Source organism: Xiphophorus couchianus, chromosome 21 (assembly GCF_001444195.1).
Source record: "Xiphophorus couchianus chromosome 21, X_couchianus-1.0, whole genome shotgun sequence".
Classification (NCBI taxonomy): Eukaryota; Metazoa; Chordata; class Actinopteri; order Cyprinodontiformes; family Poeciliidae; genus Xiphophorus; species Xiphophorus couchianus.
The window spans coordinates 853,359-867,585 of NC_040248.1; the positions used below are offsets into that span (position 1 = coordinate 853,359).

General features: G+C 43.3%; 1 protein-coding gene and 1 long non-coding RNA gene across 3 annotated transcripts in view; both read left to right on the plus strand.

Annotated features, from left to right (window-relative positions):
- Window positions 1-437: 437 nt before the first annotated feature.
- On the plus strand, window positions 438-5,836 carry LOC114136480 (uncharacterized). The gene is made up of 2 exons (XR_003593806.1): window positions 438-2,054; window positions 3,777-5,836. It is a non-coding gene; the product is annotated as an uncharacterized LOC114136480 (long non-coding RNA).
- Window positions 5,837-7,062: 1,226 nt separating this feature from the next.
- Window positions 7,063-14,227, plus strand: part of rreb1a (ras responsive element binding protein 1a) — a 39,513-nt gene continuing 32,348 nt past the window's right edge. Inside the window, exon 1 of one of the 2 annotated variants that reach the window (XM_028004295.1) lies at window positions 7,063-7,675. The gene's annotated coding sequence lies outside the window, so the exon portion shown is untranslated. The remainder of the gene's footprint in view (window positions 7,676-14,227) is intronic. The other variant, XM_028004296.1, reaches the window with a different exon arrangement.

Sequence of the window (14,227 nt, forward strand, 5' to 3'; positions counted from 1 at the left end):
AAGGCCCCTGGGCCACACTTTGGACATCCTTAACCTAACCTTTCCTCATGTGAGAGCTCTGCTGTTAGAACGACATAACCTTAATCTATCTTTCTTTCTCTCTCTCTATCCATCTGTCTCTGATCTGAGGATGTAGAAAGACGCCGGTTCCGTCCAGCAGGGGGCGATGCACAGAGACGAGCCGTAACAACCACAAAGTTTCAGATCAAACCAGAATCAGCAGGTCGATGATTCAGGTGAAGGTTTACATGATGCAGCAGCAAAAACCGACTCAAGTTCCTGTTGCTGCAGTTTTGGGTTTTTTTACCCCTCCAGGGTCTTTTGTGGCTCTAGTGCCCCTTATATGACAGCAGGCTGACAGGAAACGGGGAAGGAGAGGAGGGAAGACATGCGGCAAATGTTGTCGGGTCCGGGAGTCGAACCCGCGACGGCCACGTTGAGGACTCAAGGCCTCCAAATACGGGTCGCGCTAACCGCTGCGCCACCACGGCACGCCCCTGTTGCTGCAATTCTGACATTTTTTCATGGTGTTTGTGCTGCAGCTTTACCCAGGGGCTTAGTGCTGCAGTTTGAGCATGTTTTCTGTTCTTTTTTTGTGCTGCAGTTTTAACCTGTTTTCATGGTTTTTGTGCTGCAGTTTTTTACCTGTTTCCAGGGTTTTTTGTGCTTTGCTTTGAGCATGTTTTCTGTTCTTTTGTGCTGCGGTTTTGACCTGTTTCCAGGTTTTTGTGCTGCAGCTGTAACCTGGAGTTTGTGCCTCAGCAGGTGTGGATCAGTGCGGCCCGGTTGCTGATCCTGATCCGGTTCTCCGGCCCGCCGCTCTCAGGCTGCAAGGCAAACAACTGTTACCTACAAATCATCCGTCTCTATTGGAAACCGGTTTTTCTCCCCGCCTGCTGCTCCCTCCCCCTCCTCCTCTTTCTGCAGAGCACATGTCTGGTTGCAGTTTGCTGCGGCTGGGTTGTGCTGCGCTGGAGGACGCCGGGCCGAACCGGGCCGGGTCGGGCCGGGTCGGTCAGTAGAACATGTGTTGCTGTTGCTGGCCGGCAGCAGCAGCAGCAGCATGTGCTCTTCATGCCCCACACCGCCGACAGGTGTTGGCTTCATGTGACTGCCTGCCTGTCCGGACAGCGCTCCAATGGAGGAGGAGGAAGAGGAGGAGGAGGAGGAAGAGGAGGAGGAGGAGGAAGAGGCGGGGTGTGTAAAGTTTCATCAACAACAACTGTGTCAACTGTGCAGCCGCTGGGTTGGGAAAGCAGCAGTGCAGGATGCCTCTCCTCCTCTTCCTCCTCCTCTTCTTCCTCCTCTCCTCTCCTTCTCTCCTCCTCTCCTCCTCTTCCTCCTCCTCTTCTTTAACTCCCCTGGATGAATGGATGAATCCACCCTTTTGTGTGCGATGGGCCGTTCCTCGGCAACAGCTCCATGGTTACAGTCCAATAAATAACATCACACTCGCTCCTCTGCCTCTCTGGATCTCAGGATGCGAAGGAAAAGTTTCTTTGCTTTTGTTTCCTGAAACTGTGAAGCAGATTCAGAATCCCAAACTGAGCGTCTGATCGGCGTTTCTGCAGCTGCGCCGTTTGGTGACTGGGTGAACGCACGCAGAGCCGCAGTGATGAGCTGAAAACATGCAAAGCGGCTCATTAGAAAACCCAAATCAGCTCCGGCAGAGGAACAGGTTTGGAGTGGGACGCGCCGAAAGAGAAGATCTTTGTTTTTCTGCTGCTTTTTGTTTCGTTTGTTTACTTTATGAAAATATAAAGAGCGGTTCTGCTGACATGACAACCAGATGTGAAGCAGAATCTGAAAAGTCTTTTCATATAGACTGTCAGTCGGTTTCAGGCCTGGACTTTGACTAGACCATTCTAACCTTCTAACTTTGAACTCTGGTCATTCTGTTTCCTCCATGTTTCCTTCTTGGTTTCTTCTCATCCATAAAGCCCAGGTTAATCTCCTGTTAGCCAGGGATGTCCAAAGTGTGGCCCGGGGCCCATATGGGGACATCCGGATGATTTTGTTTGGCCCTCCAGTCGAACTCATCCCTTCAGCACAGGGTGAGATTTTTACAAATAAAATCTTCTTAAATATATTTTTTAGATATGAAACAAAGTGTTTTCCTTTAGTAACAGTGTTTCTGTTTCTGACATTTGCTAAGAACAGCGAGCGCTGCCTGGCTGATGTAGCCAAACGGACCAAAGAGACACGAACAGAGATTCATTTCAACAAAGATTAGAATACTTTGATTTATTAAAATATCATCAGTTTCATAGGTTACAAAGAAGATAACAAATTTACCACGGTTGTATGTAAATATCTGGTTTCTCTTCAGAATGTGAAGTTAAGTGAATCGTTTCTGAGTGAACTGAGTCGTTTCCTGTCAGCGTGTTGAGGATCCACAGTGGATCATCGTTAGGCGGAGCGGCCATTAATCTGAACGGGGAAGTGAAAGGCTGTGATTGGATTAGTGACGTAACCATGTTATCTGTCTGCCTGTCTTTCTGTGTGTGTGTGTATGTGTGTGTGTATGTGTGTGTGTGTGTTTGCTTATTTAGGACTGTTTCACTGATATATTAGGTCAAATTAAAACAATCAGCTATAATGCTGTTTATTGGGCCGATTTTCAGTTTTTATGCATTTAATCAACATGACAAAGAAAGTTTGATCTTTTTTTATTGAACTTGTCAATAATCTTTATAAACAAGCAAAATAAGATGAGCTGATTTGGTGCCAGTCTAATCCAGCGGTGTCCAAACTGTGGCCCGGGGGCCATTTGTTGACCTTGGAATAATTTAGTTTAGTTCCAGAATGTTGTTCAGACTTTTCAGAGTTTTGCTAATTTAAAAAAAGAAACAGGTCAAAAATTCACAGCAGAAATTTCATCTCCATGCACTTCCTGTTATTGAAGCTATTAGCATTAGCAATGCAGCACAGCTAGCCTTTACATAAAGTAAGAAAATGAGCAGTTTGGAGACATTTCCTGAAAAGTTTAGTTTGTTTAAAGTGTAAATATCATAGAAAAGGATACAAGTGTTGAGTTTAATTCTGCTAAAGCAGAGCTAATTTTCTGTGTACCGGTTTAGCATCTTTTGCTAATTTAGCTTTATTAAGAAAATGACAGATTAACAAATGAAGTGCACATAACAACACAACTTAAATTGGTTGATAATTAAACAAATATATGTAAAAAAATCTCATGAATGGTTTTGAGAGCGGTGAGTGACATGGTTTGTATCAACATGGCTGAAGTTAGCGCTTTAACATTAGCAGAGCTTACATTTAGGATTCGCACTGCAGCGTTAGCACAGCTAGCTCTTTAGTTAGCGGTGCCCAAACCAACACAAAATAAAATCCCATTTATCATGTTTGTTTTTACATCAGCTAGCTTCAGCAGCTACAGGAAGTTGTAAAAAGTGGTAGCATCATGACTAGCATTAGCCTCAGAAAGCTAACTAAGAGCAAACTGGTGGCTGTTTTACCTTCCAGATAGTAAAATTTATCATGTTTACATCAGTTTGTGAGTTTTAGACTCAAACTGAGACTTTTTGTTTGGTTCATTCTGAGCCTCAAACTCATTTAACCGACAACATGTTAGCTTTCCATAAGCTGCAGTTATTTAATATGGATTATGTGACTAAATGTAACAAAATGTTAGCAGATGTTGAAATGTTTCTGATGCTTCAAGTGAACAAATGATGGAGCGGAAGAAGCAGGTTACAAACTGGGATCTGCTTCAGAGTTTCTGGTTTTACTTTTGTAATAAACTGTTGTTGTTCCAGCAGGTCGAACCAAACTGAGGGTCAAACTGAAGGAAAGAAGCAGCAGCAGCAGCCATGTCTTGGTTCTGGTTAAATCTCCCCTCAGATCCTGTTTCCTCCCGAGGAACCGAGTTCCTCAAAAGCTCCGAGTCCCACAGGAAGCATCGCTGCCACGCCGGCCTGTCCGGAGCGGGAACGCCGCAGGAACGCTGCAGGATGCCCCCTCTGATGCCGCACAGCAGGAAAACTTCAGGCCAAACCTGGAATCATCTCAACTGAACAGCAGCAGAGAGGAGGAAGTGAAAACAAGAACTGCCTTCATCTTAACTTTATCAAAACTCAGTAAAAGTGTCAGACAGCTGCTGCCTTCTCGTGGTTCGGTGTGAAAGCGGCGCTGCTGCTGCAGGGAGCCAAACAGGAGCAGCTCAAAATGTCTGACAGAGCTGGAAACACCCAGATCCTTCATCAGCAGCAGGCCGAACCAGCCCGAGACAGGCGGAGAGGCTCTTCCTGCTCGGCTGCAGCCGCCCGCAGGGGAGGAGGGGTGTGATGGGAGGAGAGCTGCCTGCGCTCCCTCCAGCAGGGGATGATGGGAGGAGAGGAGGAGGGGTCTGTATCTGGAGATGGAGGGCTGTCAGGAATGTGGGAGAGCAAGCAGACATGCAGCGAGCGAGGAGTCGAGCCGCTCGCACTAAATTTAACAATGAGAGTCGGCAGAACGTTTAAATTTAGTCTGCAGCTTCACCGAGTCGGAGCGGCTGCTGCTCACCCGGCACAAAACATCTTCATCCTGCGGCCGAGCGGCGGTCCGAACGGGTCAGGTTCTCCTCCACAAACCACCGAGGAGCCTCAGGGTCTTCCTGAACAAAGGAAACTTTTCTGAGCTTTATGTTCAAGAGTTTTACATCTTTCATGACGTGGTGAAGAAATGAAGCAAACTTCATCTAGATCAGGTCCAGAAAACACAAAACAGAAATAATCTGAAATCCTGACAACTGAACTGATGATGAATCTAAAAGCTCCAAACTGCAAGACGCTGATTTCAAAGAATCAGGAAGTTATTGTCACGGTTTGATGTTTTCTGTTTCATCCTCTTTATTTTACCCGTGAAAAGGTTTGCAGATTATAAAAACTGAACAAACAAAAGAGGAAAATCTGAAGAAAAACCTTCAGAAAGGACGAAATAAAAAAGAAAGAGATGAAGATAAAATGTAAATAAATGGACTTTATTTTCATCCAGAAAACAAATTCAGCCTCAGTTTGTTAGAAAACATCAGAATGATTTAGAGAAAGAAAGAAAACAACCAACTAGAGAGAAAATCTCCTGAATTAGACAGTATGCAGATGATACAGCGATCTGCACTGAGATTAGAGGATGGATGGATGGATGGATGGATGGATGGATGGATGGATGGATGGATGGACGGACGGACGGACGGATGGATGGATGGATTAGAGTCTAAATTGATGTGATTTCTCTTTAAATTTGTGTTTTATGGTAAAATATTTCCCTTTTGGTTTTACTTCCTCAGTTAAATTGAACTTCTTGATTTGTCGTCCAGAGTTCAAACGCAGCAGAAACATCCAGACGACACAAATTCAGATTATTATGAGTCAACATTTAGACAACAGCAGTAAATTAGTCCATGTTATTCAACATTTAATTCTTTTGAAATGACTTTATGTTAATTTTTACAGAAGTTAGATGAGTTTTAAATGTAAATAAGTCTTTATTTTGCTGCTCAGATCAGAAACATGACGCAGATGTGGAGCAGAACAAACGTTTTTCCTGCTGGACGTTGAAATCCTGCAGTTTTTCCTCTGTGGAAACGAGCTGGACTCTGGAAACGGCAGCGCTGCCCTGAGGCCGGCTGACAGCGGCATCCTCTCCAGACCATGCCTCGCCATGCCTCAGCCCCCAGGCTGCTGCCTGCCTTCCTGCCCCCCCCAGGCTCCCTGCCCCCCCAGGGCTGCAGCTCCTTATCAGCGCTCCACTCGGTAGCTGCAGCCACTCTGAAGTGTGGCTGGGACGGTTTCTTATCTCTAAACGCCTCCATGGTGAAATAAAGGCTTGTTCTTGGTTTCATTGTCAATATTGCCTTTGCTGAAAGTGAAAACTGTGAGTTTCATGTGCAGCCGGGTTAAATATGAGGATATATTACCTTTATTATTACATTCTAGAGTAACTTTTCACCTTAAAGGTTGTTAAAAACGGTTTACTTAAGATTTAGTGCTGATTTACAAAGTTTCATAAAGAGTTGTTGGAACATTTTGCTGTTAAATATATAAAATATTCCAATAAAACTGTTAAATAAACAGTTTCAATCATCAAGATGAACAGATTAAACAGAACCGAGCTGCTGCTGCTGGTTTGGTTCCAGTAGGAACTGATCCAGAAACCAGTGAATCCACTAAGAGGGGACCAGTTGGACCAGTGGCTCATCCCCATTATTTTACACGATCAGACATCCTGACAAGGAGACTGGCTTCAAGTCTCAGAAGACGGGATTAGAAAATAAAGTAAACAATAGTTCAGTTTAGTTTTATTCATTTCTTCCCCACATATACAGAAAATAAATAAATACATCATCAAGGTCTTTTTATTGAATTATTTTTTCAAGCTTTCTACAAAATACTTTAATAACACATTGTGCATTATTCCTAAGTAAACAAAGTCCAACATATAAGTTGAGAGTAATTAAAACAAAATAATATATATAAAATTAAATAACTTTAATGGATTAAAGTTAAACTGTGATAAAACTGGAGTGCAACTTAACTAGAAACAACCAATCAGACCCAGGAGGCGGGACTTAGCTCTGCCAATCACAATTTGTTTTCCCATCAGCAGATTCTGTTGTGAATGCTAAGGCTAGTTAGCATAGCCACCAGTGACGGTGGATAAACAGTTTTCCTGGAACGGTAAGTTGTTTCTTCACCATTAGCGTGTTTAGCAGCAAGTGCATGAGTTGAGTCGCAGTGCTAAGCTCCTCCCCCTACCTGTGATTGGTTGTTTTGGTCTGGAGCATTTCTTCAGACAGCAACAGTAGCTCAGGGATCGATCTCTCATAACAAACTGTCACAATATTTTGTTATTCAAATACTTAAACAAAAACAACATATTTGTTTAAGTAAACATGTAAAAAACTTATTTTTCATAAAAATTACATACTGCAGCTTTGACTCCAGTGATAGCTTTTTAAAAAAGAAATATGAAATCTTAAATTAAGTGTTTATGAGTTGTAGAATATATTTTATTTATTCATCCCTCCCTATATACATGGCAGCAGGATAACCAAATATGTTCATCTAAACCCATAAAGTTTGTTTTGGTGGTTCATGGCCCCCATCTGCTCCCCCCTCCCTGCCCGCGGTGCAAACTTCCTGGACGCGCCCCTGGAGGCAACGTGTGTCCGTGCGTAAAGGCAGAGATGCTTGGTGGCCACGTCCCCTTGGAGACTGGAGACAACACGTGATGAGCTTTACTGATCAGGTTCAGAGGCAGAGAGACACCGAGACACGGCGAGAGACAGGCCGGGGCACGGAGCCTGGAGCCCGGCCACCACTTCAGCCAACCTCCGGAGCGGCAGTTACACTTCTACAGTTGAGTTCGCCTTGTTTGTTTCCTCGGAGAGGAGGAAGAGGAGGAGGAGGAGGAGGAGAGGAGGAAGAGAAGCAGAGCAGCAGCACCAGGAGGAGGAGGAGAGAGGAGGAGGAGGAGAAGCCGGAGTAAAGTTTGTCCAAGTTTGCACATCCATTCGGAGAAACGCCATTTTGAGTCCTCTCCTCTTCGGAGCGACTTTGCAGCTTCTTCCTCCCTTTTTTTTTTTTTTTTTTAACTTCATCCCCCCTCATCATCATCATCATCATCCTCGCCACGATGTCTCGGCGCAAGCAGCCCAACCCCAACAAAGTCCGCGGTAAGTCAGCCTTTTTCTGCCGCTAGCAGCGACCTGCTGCTCGTCTCTCAGCAACAAGTTAAACTGCCGACTCAAAGTTAGCCTCCGCTCCGTGGAGTGGGCTTTCCACGGGGTTTTTTTTTCGCTCTCTCCTCTCCGTGTTGCTTCCTAGTTTGATGCGCATCCAAGCGGAGGAATTTCAGCTCCTCTTCCGCCTCTTCCTCATTCACTCTGCGGCTAATTATCACCAGCAGCTTCATGTTTTCACCTTCTTTAGCGCAACTTTTAGCAGCCGTTTGCACTTTTTCTGGCTGTTATTCGGCGGTTATTTTCCGCCGTGGGGAGGTGGGGGGTAGAAAAGAGAGAGAGAGAGACACGGAGGGGAAGAGGGGGTGGGAGGAGGGGGGGTCAAAGTCTGCTCAGCCGGAGGCAAGCATCCATATCTGGGTGCACTTTGGTCGGAGCCTCGCTGCTAGTTACCATGTGTAGCGCTATCAGTCCCAGACGGTAAGAGCTGCAAGCTAGCGGTAAGCTAGAGCTGCTTCTTCCGGTCTGCCTGTCACAATAAAACACCTGTTGAGTCACATCGCTGTAAACGTTTCGCTTACAGACTCCATTAATTACTAAAAACTGTTATTTCTGATGGTTTATTTAAACGAATAGCTAATTAGTGTACTGTTAGTTAACGTGTTGCTACTTAGTTTAAATCTGTGAAATGTAGAAAAACACGTAACTTTCAGCTTGTTAAGTTAATATTTGTTAGCTGGTCAGTCCATGTTCCCGCTGGTGTTCCGTAGATTTGTGAACGTTTCAGAGGTTTTGGTTAAGAAGTCCATAAAAACGGGTTTTTACTTCCACTGTGAATGTTGCAACCTTGTTGGGGTGAAAAGTGATGTTTTTGAAAAGAGAAAAACTGTCACTAACTGATCTTGTGTAGCTGATTAATTGGTTTATAACTTGTTAGAGAAGGTAAATAATTGTGTTTTAGTGTATGAATGTGGCAGCCATATTGGCTGTTGTGTAGATGTTTTTCGTCATGATTGATTAAGTAAATGTTTTCATAGATCTGATAAGTTCTGATTAATGATGTTTCCTCTCAGAAAACTGATAGACTGTTACTTTATGGGAGCTCATCTGTGAGGATATCAAAGATCGCCATATATATGTGTGTGTGTGTGTGTGTGGAAATGTCAATGTAATTGTTGATATTGAGTTGTTTTTGATGGTTTTGAACGTTTGCTTGCTTTATTTTGAAGGTCCTCTTCCTCGTATCCTGCTTTCTTCTGTGCTAAGTGCGTCTAGCTTTGAGCACCAACACGGTGACCTTGCCCAGACACATTTAGCCCTAAATCGAGCCCGGTTCATTTATAAACCGATCCGACTCGGCTGAGGCTCGGTCGGGGAGTCCCTGCCGCTCGGTTTGCGCCAGTTTTTGCGGCAGTTTGTCGACTTTTCGCCGTGTTTCTGACACTTTTTCCAGCGCCTTCCTAGCAGCAGCATCGACGTGACGCCTGTTGCTGCATCCTCCTCCTCCTCCTCCTCCTCTTCCTCTTCCTCCTCTCCAGTCCCTGTTTTCTGTCTCCCTCCGCTGCAACTTTAATCAAAATCATTAAATCAGATTTATTTTCGCACCGCCAGCACTTTTCAGCCCCACACCGTCGTCTCGGTGAAGTTCCCCCGGCTCAGTTAGCTGTTAGCCGGGGTGTTTTCCGCGGCGCAGGATGCTGTTATGGCCGCTAAATAACTCCCATAACTCGGCCTTAACTGGGCCAAAGAGTCCCTTATCACCGAGCCGGGTCAATGATTGACGGCCTGGGTTTGGTTTGGCCCTCGGGAGTCAAACCGAACGGAGTCTCAGGGCCGGACCGGTTAGATAATGGTTCAACCTGAGGAGCTTTAAGGTCACGTTTAAAACGGAAAACATCCAAGTGAAACTCATAAAAGTTTAATTTATGCCCCCAAACAGCAGAAAACAAGACTTAAAGCAATAAAACACCACAGGTTAATAATGTTGGGTCTGAGATGCACCGATCTGATGTTTATCTGGGCCGATATTTCCAGGTTTTAGCTCTGACCGGGTGGGTCTGTCTTTTTTTATCTAATGGCTCCAGAATCCTGTAATACAGGCAGAAACTCATAATTAATAATTTATTTGATCGTTTTATTCTGATATACAGGACAGAACTTTCAGAATTGAGCAAATATTTCCTGTTAGGTTATTGGTTTTTAATCCGCTCCCCTGGTTTGGTAATCTGAGAACGCTCTCCATGTGAAGGACTGACCTGCTGATCTAATGGCTCAAAAATGTAAAGTCTAAATTTTGGAAGATTTTAAGATTCAGATAGATTTGTAACTGAGCTGGTTCTGATGAACCAGTCCATCTTTTGTTCATTTATGAAGCAAAGCTAACAGATTGGAGCAGATTATTCCTGTCTTCTCTGTATTTTCAGTTTAAAGGTAATTATTACAGAAAAAGTAATTGAAACTCTTTTGTTTTAGAGAATAAAACATGCAGGACTTCTCCTCTAAATGACATAGTTAGATTGTTTTCTGAAGCTGTGACTGATGTTAGCTGGAACATCTCTGCTGTCGGCCATCTTGGTTCCTCCAGATGAAGCTTTCATCTTTAACATTTCCTGTTTTGAGGCGTTGAAGCTTCAGGAGCCAGACTCCGTCCTGGATGAGCTTTATGAGACAGGATGCAGCGGCGCGGTGTGTGTGTGTGTGTGTGTGTGTGTGTGTGTGTGTGTGCTGCAGCAGTGTGTGTGTGCTGCAGCAGTGTGTGTGCTGCAGGATCTCCTCCATGTTGGAGCTGCATTTGATTCGGTTCAGATGAACAGTTACCATTTCAGTAACAAATTCAACACTGAGGCCGAGCCGACCCAGACTCTGGTTAGAGGGAGGTGTGGGCGGGGCCTGTATAATATGGGCGTGGTCTGTTGGAGGGGGCGGGGCCTGTGCAGTGGATGTGGATTCTTCCCTGTGGGTCTGGATGCTGTAAAGTTTCATCATCTGCTGGTTGGGTTCGGCCTGCAGGCGGAAAACAGGAAGAACAGGAATCAGTGGAGGAGAAGAAGAGTCAGGATGCCTCCGCTGTGCAAAAGTCTTAGTCCAAGCATGTTGGAGCAGAACGGAGAGATTCCAGGAAATCCTTGGAGGAAACAAAGAGCCGGAACATCTCTCTTCCTCCCTACTCTTCTTCTCTACTCTTCCTCAGCACTCTTCCTCACTACTCTTCCTCCTTGCTGGATGAAGTGCGGCGCACAAAGAGTGCGTTGTGTTGCCGTGGGGACCGGCTCCCTGCAGTCGGAGTTGTGTGAAGACATGATGCAGCTTGAGGAAGAGGAGGAGGAGGAAGAGGAGGGGGGCACCCAGCCGACTGACTCCTCTTTATCTGCTCTTCATCATCCCTCCTCCTCCTCACCGGGTCTCTGACCCGTCGGAGCGACTCGGAGTGACCGGGTCAGCTCCAGAACCGAGTCTCTGCAGGTTCTGATCCGATTCGGTTCTTCTGACTTCAACAGTCAGGCAATAATTAAAATATGATTTATTTCTGATTTCAGGTTTAATACAAATATCATTTATTATTCAATAATAAAATAAAGATCATTTAACTGAATCCAGATTCAAAATAATATTGTCTAAAATGTATATTTAATAATTAAAACTAAAAATTTATATTTAAAAATAAAAAAAACATTAACATTAGTATATATTCAGTAATTTATTATATTTAAATAATTATATTTACAAGTTATGGTTTAGTTATTGGATCATTTATATTTTCTTTTTGAGGTCAAAGGTCAAGCAGTAAAAAACTGAGCTTTTAATTAAAATACATCAATATTAATTATATATAAATTAAATGTATTCATAATAGTAATATGTATTTATTACTAATAAGAGTAATAATCATTTTATTTATCATATTGATTGTGATTTATTATTATATAATAAATAAAGGTAACTAAACATAAAAATTAAAATCAACACAGAATCTAAATACAAAGTAATGCAAATAAAAATGAAACAAAACTGATAATATTTAGTTAATATTTAAATAAGAAATTACATTGATTATATTTGCAAATAGTAGAGAATCATATTTATTATTATTTGAGTTATTGTTGTCGAAAATCCATTTAAACTGGATGATTTTATAGTTTTTAGTTTATTAACATGATCTGTGTAATAAATTCAATAACAATAAAACAGGAAGGATTAATTATTTACACGGAGAAATGGAAACATTTTTATTTATTTAGATTCTTTTAATAAAATGAATCCATGAAGTTAATTAAGTGATCAAATGAAAACATGAGACCAACTGGAGCCGCTGACTCATTAATGAAACTAATGTGATAATTACGCTGCGCTCACGTGACCCGGCGGGGTGTGTGTGTGTGTGTGTGTGTGTGGTTAATGTGTAGAAACAAAAGTCTCGGGGGAGGAAGACGGCTTTTAATTAGCTGCTTGACTTTTGTCCCCCTGGACACAAACGTCCCACTGAAACTCCCATTAACCACACACACACACACACACACACACACACACACACACAGATTAGCATGTCGTTACACAGCAGAGAAATCCAGACCAGAAGCCGTTGATGCTGATGGAGGAGGAGGAGGTGAAGCAAGAGGTCACTCCTCCTCATCTTTCCTCCTTTCTTCTTCTTCTTTCTCCCTCCCTGTTTTCGCTGCTCTCTATTTATAGCGCCACCTTTATTTAGATGAGATTATGTTGCAACCCCCAGCAGAGAGGAGGAGCAGGAGGAGCAGGAGCCACGTTTCACCCATAAACATGAATATCACCTCCTTCTCTGTAACATTTCATCTGCTCTCAGTAACGTACTTAATATGTTGGGATTAAATATTTCTTGCAGTTAAACATTAAAAACTTTGTTAAATTTACCAGCAGATTAATCAGGTAAAGAAAACTGACTGATTAGTCGACAGAAATATAAAATGTAAAAACAAACAAACAAAAGAAGCAGAAGAAATTGGTCAATCAGACACAACTTGTTGTTTTTCTTCCACACTGCAGAAAACTCACATTTTTCTAACATGGTGTACAACGCTGATGTTGCTAACTGTGCTAATCTAGCAAACACAGTAACCTTTGCTATCTATGCTAACATTGCTAACACTTACTTGTGCTAACGTTAGCTCTAAAGTTGCTAACTTTACTGAAACAGTAATATTATAAAAAGATCAGATTAAATCTAGTTTTCCTCTCCTGGCTGAGATTATAATCTGCAGTCTCTAAATGTTGCTGAAGTTCTGGTTCTGTTTGCAGATTTTGGGTTTTTGTGAGACGGTAATAAACGATTCTCTGATGTGGAGGTGATGAGGAGCTGCTCTGATTGGCTGAGAAGCAGACAGAGAGGAAGAGGAGGACGATGAGGGATGAGGGGGTTGGGTCTAACACCTCGGGCTGGACCAGATGGTTTCCCACCTTCATCCTCCTCCTCCTCCTCCTCGTCTGAACCGGAGCGCCCTGAGAAACCAGGCCTCTCTGTCCCCGGGCTTTTATTTTGAAACCATCAGGTTTTCCCATATAACTCTTTAGTTTGGTGGTTTCATAAAGTTTATAAAAGTTATTTGGGTCATTTTCTTACTGTGGTTCTGATGAAAACGTTTGGTCTCATTGCAGCTCGTAGTTTTTCTGTTTTGTGTCTGTAGTTTTAAATGAATCCGTGTCTTTTCTACGTTTTTTTCTCTGTCTATTTGTGAGGATTTTTTGGTGACAGTTTAAATTGAATCTCATTAAATGAAAGTTTCTCCATATTTCGGATGTTTTCGCTTTAGTTTTGCTCCGGTTCAGTTGAAGCTTTGTGGTTCTTCCAGGTCTTGATGAGCGTTCGCTCATCTTCACGTCGTCGTTTGGCTTTCAGGATGTTTTCCGTTTTCCTGATTTTAGTAAATATTTGGGAAAAGTTTCTGTAAGTTTTCTCTCAGCTGGACTTCGTGCCTCACCTTCCTGTTGGGCCTCAGGTGATGTTGGAACCGTTGAACAGGATGAAGAACGGCGGAAAATGGCGGCAGTTCGGCTTGGTTCTGCCCGGTTCCGCCCGGTTCCTCGGCGTTGCGTCAGGCTGACTCAGCGTTATGGGATGCCGTCTGAGCATGAAGGTGTTGCTGCTGAGTCATTAGCTGGAGGGACAGAAACATGGATGCAGGAAGTCCCATCCTGATGCTGGATTTCAAAATAAAACGGGAGGCGAGAGGCTGGGTAGTTGCCGTAGCAACCGCTGTGGTTGCATTGCATTTCTCGGTGGACCTAAAATGAGGAAGTGGTCATCTGCAGGATGTTTGGACCGCGTTTCTTCTTCTTCTTCTGTAAAATCGATGTTAACGCTGATCTGCAGTCAGTGATGAGCTGCTGCTCACACTGAAATGTTTTTCAAATTTCATTTACTTTTTTCCACTTTTCAGGAAATCTTTTCACCACATCTTCAATTTTTTTAGATCTTTGTTATTAATAAACACAAAACAGGCAGGTTCTGTTTGGTTTTGCTTTTATTTTACTTCTCCAGGTTTGTGCAACTTTGGGGTTTGTGTTGAGGTCACT